The following is a 5851-nucleotide window of genomic DNA, read 5'->3' as shown; positions in this document are numbered from 1 at the left end:
ATCAATAAACTATGCATTAATGTATTTAAAAGATAAATTTTACACACAAATATATTCGAAAATAGAAGAAAAGAAAAATCCACTACTAGTTCATTGCTGATAATTTTACGCATATTTCGATCATTTAACTTACTATGGAAACAGGAAGGAAAAAAATTGTTAATCGAAGTCCAAACTGAAGGTGGATGACATTATTTCTTCTCCATGGATTTTAATTCCTACTCAAATTTTTCTTTTTTGCCTTTACTACTTGCTCAGTATACAGATTGAATAACATCATGGATAGGCTACAACCCTGTCTCACTCCCTTCCCAACCAATGCTTCCCTTCATGCCTCTCAACTCTTATAACTGCCATCTGGTTTCTGTAAAAATTGTAAATAGCTTTTCGCTCCCTGTATTTGACCCCTACCACCTTCAGAATTTGAAAAATAGTATTCCAGCCAACATTGTCAAAAGCTTTCTTTAAGTCTACAAATGCTAGAAACGTAGGTTTGCCTTTCCTTAATGCATCTTCTAAGATAAGTCGTAGGGTCAGTGTTGTCTCACGTGTTCCAACATTTCTACAGAATCCAAACTGGTCTTCCCCAAGGTCGGCTCCTACCAGTTTTTCCATTCGTCTGTAAAGAATTCGTTTTAGTATTTTGCAGCTGTGACTTATTAAACTGATAGTTGGGTAATTTTCACACCTGTCAACACCTGCTTTCTGTGGGATTGAAATTATTATACTCTTCTTGAAGGCTGAGGGTGTTTCGCGTGTTCATACATCTTGCTCACCAGATGGTAGAGTTTTGTCGGGGCTATCAGTAGTTCTAATAGAATGTTGTCTACTCCCAGGGCCTTGTTTCGACTCAGGTCTTTCAGTGCTCTGTCAAACTCGTCACACAGTATCATATCTCCCATTTCATCTTCATCTACGTCCTCTTCCATTTCCATAATATTACCCTCCAGTACATCGCCCTTGTATAAATCCTCTATATACTCCTTCCACCTTTCTGCTTTCCCTTCTTTGCTTAGAAGTGGTTTTCCATCTGAGCTCTTGATTTTCGTGATATATGCCTCTACATCCTTACATTTGTCCTCTAGCCATCCCTGCTTAGCCATTTTGCACTTCCTATCGATCTCATTTTTGAGACTCTTGTGTTCGTTTTTGACAGCTTCATTTACTGCATTTTTATATTTTCTCGTTTCATCAATCGAATTCAATATATATTCTGTTATCCAAGGATTTCTACTAGCCCTCGTCTTTCCATCTATTTGATCCTCTGCTGCCTTCACTATTTCATCTCTCAAAGCTACTCTTCCTTCTTCAACTCTTATTTCTTTTTCCTGTTCCTGTCAATCGTTCCCTAACGCTCTCTCTGAAACTCTCTACAGCCTCTTGTGCTTTCAGTTTATCCAGGTCTTATCTCCTTAAATTCCTATCTTTTTGCAGTTTCTTCAGTTCTGAACAACTAATATGATGCCACTGATATTCAGTGGTAGAAACCATTGTTCAGTGACCGACATTTCTGCACAGGCTGATCTGTAGTCATATGGGTACTTTAGTGAACAGAGTAGCACAGACTCCAAGTTATATCAGTTTAAATTATCTTGTGTATAGTGTAAATAAATAAGCTCATGTTTTACTCACTTATTTGATGGCTGTAGTGTCTACATCATCTCTTACGACCATGGAGACAACAGACATTTCTGAAAATGAGGTCGGATGTAGGTCAATGTCAGACAGTAATCAAACTTACTGTTTGTCGTTCCATTATATTCATAATCTACTGAAGTATATTTGATTTCTTGTATAAAATGTCAATTACACGAAAGCCATCGCGCAATGCACTTATTCTATTTCTGATCCAACAAATACAAATATTACTGTCGACCCTTATGAGACTATTGAATGCTCAGCAAGGCCAGCAACAAACTATTACAGAAGCAAAGAATTCCAGCGGCTAGGAGCTGCCTCCTCCCGTCTATTCCTTCGATACAAAACAAAAGGACAGGACGGAATATAAGTTGCGGATGGAGCAATATTTCACAGCCTACAAAATCTCAGGTGACTCACGATATTCTTTCTTTTTTGTGGATAGGAGTGAACATGTTTAGATTATGTAGTAATATTTTTCCCCAAGTACAGCCTATCCTATGAGGAAGTCATTAAGAAGTTAGACGAGTTTTTTGAAACTCAAATTCATGTAACTACTGTACATTTCAAATTTTTGTTACGCATTGTCATAGTATTCAAACTTCCAATGAATGGATCACTGAACTGAGGGGCTTCATGAGGAAATATAAATTTAACTGCACTTGTACAGCATCTTTTCAAGAGAAAATGCTTCATGAATCAATTATTCAGTACCTCATTAACAACAGAATACAGGCTGAGATTTTAAAACATCGCAATCCTGGTCTCACTGATGTACACTAATGTAAGCGAGACTCATCACCGAAGACAACTCTGCTCCAGTCAATGAGATTACAGGCCACCCAAAGCATCATGGGATACCAACCCGATTGTCGCCAGTCATATAGCCCGCCAGCCAGTACTTAGAGTGACTGAAACGCAGGAAGTACAATACTTCACAGAATTTCACTTAAACGCGCCTATTGTTGCAACACTGACAGCGGATAATTCTAAGCATTCCCATCCTGTGTGGCTCATGTTAACAACACCTGCAGCTGCTGCGACGTAGGCAGATGAGGCACCCAGCCTTTTTTCCTGCTTTACATGCTCTGAAGTCTTGCGTTATGTGCTACATAATTCATGCCTGCAAACACTGTTTCTTTCACCAAGCCAAATGCCAACACTGCCAAGTCAGGGCACACTCAGCAAGTGTTCCTGCCAAGAGTCACAAAGTAAATGTTGTTTCACGTCAGTAAAAAACTGAGAAAATCGAAGTCAATATGCCCTCACGTTCTGATTCCACACCTACTCCTCGTGGAAGTACTCACAGAAACTGTAGACACAAGGACAAGAAACGAAAAGCAACACATTCAGTGGAAAATTATGCTCATTCAAATCAGCTTTACTCAGTTAGTAAAACAGAAGAATACTCAAGTCACTCAAAAGTCAGAGGAAGGTAGTCTTGCAAAAGTCATAGCTGACAACTTCATTCAAAGGAAAAACTGCAAACTGTGCATCTCCTTACAGGTTTGCAATGAAACTGTACCGTTTCAGTTACACAGTGATGTTACAGTCACATTAATTAATTAGAACACGTATGAGCAATTATGACACCCCAAGTTACAGTTATCACATCTGCATCAACAACAGCGCAAGTATTCTTAAAACTACGAAGCTAGCACACGAACATTATATGTACTTTGGACTTGCTAAGAGGACTGAACAGAAGACTGCCCACTGCTGTGCTTGCACAGACAATCCCGAGAGCCGCACCAATAACTTTTTAGTTGGCCAGTGCCATAGCACCCTAGACATCAGGTGTCGAAGGCACCGTACACAACTTATTCGTCATCTGTGTTGCAGTGAGCCCAGCCCATAAAGTGCAGATAATGGAGCTTTGCAACCCAGAACTCTATGGGCAGACTAGCAGAGGGGGACAACAGCACTCCAGCAAGGCCACCTGGTGGCATACACGGCAACAGTAGAGTTCGTTGGCGAACCACAGTTCTTCATCCATCGACCATGTCAATAGCCAAAAACAGGCAATTCTGTCGCAGCCAGCAACCTGATCTCCACTATGCTGTGCCAAGGACTGGGCCATAAACTTCAGGACAGCACATTGCCTCCTCACCTGGAAATCTAAGTGATCCGCTACATGTTCATTGATACTTGATATAACTGTGCTGTTGTTCTACTGATCGACAAGGTAGTGTCAGACTGGAAGTTTCTATCCATGTCGAACTCAGATATATCATTACTGTTGGCTCTCATCACTTCTTCAGCGGATTACACAATAAGAGTTTTTAAGTGTTTGTTCTTCTAGACTGTAGCTTGGATTTTCACTTTGCTTTCAAAACTGAAGTGAGAAACTTATTTTTCCATTTTAACCTGAAGTTATTACGACTCCAAGATTATACTTGTTAAAGTGTGTGTGACTACAGAAACTTAATTCACTGTTTTTAACGTAAAGCTCTTAAGACTTTAAGATTGTGTTCACTGAAACCTGTGTGGCTCTTTCAAGTATTGTGGAACTTATCTATTTACTTTGTGATTCTGGAAGTCTCAGTGGCACCATTATTTACGACTGATTATTTATTTTGTTTCACTTACTAAAGGACTAGTATCTATTTTGTTTCATATGTTGAGGAAATTTTTGTGGAAATTGTGTTAAGCAGCAGACACATTAGCCACAACCTGACAGTCCTTGGCAAATGCATCCACATTGATTTTGCTGGTCCGACCTGAAACACAAAGTGGCTCATTATCATCTATGCATACAGTAGTTATCCACTTTTGCTTCCAATGAGTTCGACGACCAGCATTAGCACACCCAAGGCACGTGCTTCTGTCTTTTATTCGGTAGGCTTGCCACATACAATCGTCTTGGACAATGGTCCACAGTTTTCTTCGTTGGGTTTCAGCAGATTTGCGAATGGCTCCATTCCCTCCTTACTTGAACGGTGAAACCAAACATTTCGTTCTCATTTTCAAGGCTCAGATGATCAAACTGTGTGCCTCAATCTCAAGTGACAATGGTTTATTGTTATTTCCCAGCACCTATCGCAGTCTGCCCTTTCATGACACTACACCAGCAGAATGACCATCATCCCTGCACTTCATTACATCTATTTCACCCTCTGTATCCTGCTTCAGAGTTCAGTTTCGGAACGAAGGTCTTCACAAAGAAAAAGTCTCTAACAAACCTCGTAACTGGGAATCTGGCATCATCACTCAGATGATTGGTCAAGCTTATTGTACTGTTCAGAGCAAAACACAGTAACAACATCAAAACCAACTATGACTTCGAGATTATTGTGTTTCTGGTGCAGATTTTCGTTTTTCAGACATTCTGCGTACGATCCAAGCTGCTGCCACTGAGCAGCCTTTACTGGTGTGTGGTTTTTGTGAGCATGCGTCAGTGGGTGACTCTGACATGGAGGTCAAATCTTGCCCACTCAAACAGCTCCCGAAGCGAAGTCAGTCATGGACATTGGGACTGTATCAGCCTCAATGTCCTTGTTGTCGTCAACAGCACCACTCTGCATCCACCTGTGCTGATGGATGAACGTCCTACTTCCAGTTCTCTGGCTGATATTCCCAGTGGTTCGCAAGGCGAATGTCAGGACTCAGGTCGATTAGTGTCATCTACCATCACACTGCATTCAACTGCATGAGCTGCACCATGGCACAGAACTTTCTAATGTTGTCTCCTGCACCTACACAATGCGACGACGGTGCGCAATTATTAGAGGAAGGATGCCATATCAATGGTGTCTTTGTGGACTGCACATGACATGCCACGCAATGTTCTCATCTCCATAACAGAAAATATTTTTAAACCAGCTGCCAGCAAGCTATTATGAGCCAAGGTCTGTCGAGGACTCATTGTCTTCCTATGGGTAGTACTAAGGACGCAACCAGAGAACAGCATCTTCCATTCAATTCACCATACGTAATGTATGTGTCCACTTGTCTTTTTATGATGTTTCACACAGAGGTAGCAGTAGCAATTGTAGTGAGACAACTATGAATTAGCATGATGCTATTGCTATCCACTGATAGTAACTCTTATTCATTCCTCAACATTTTTGGATGGACTGTTCAGTTATTGTACAAGTGCTAGAGTGGAACAGAGAACAAGAGACGTGAAGTTCTTTATAATTTAAATTCCCTTGCATATAGTGCAAATAAACATGACCATCTTCGACTTTTGTAGTCCTGTCTTCCTCAGTTG

This window comes from Schistocerca nitens, chromosome 5, assembly GCF_023898315.1.
Source record: "Schistocerca nitens isolate TAMUIC-IGC-003100 chromosome 5, iqSchNite1.1, whole genome shotgun sequence".
Classification (NCBI taxonomy): Eukaryota; Metazoa; Arthropoda; class Insecta; order Orthoptera; family Acrididae; genus Schistocerca; species Schistocerca nitens.
This window is presented reverse-complemented; position numbering follows the sequence as displayed.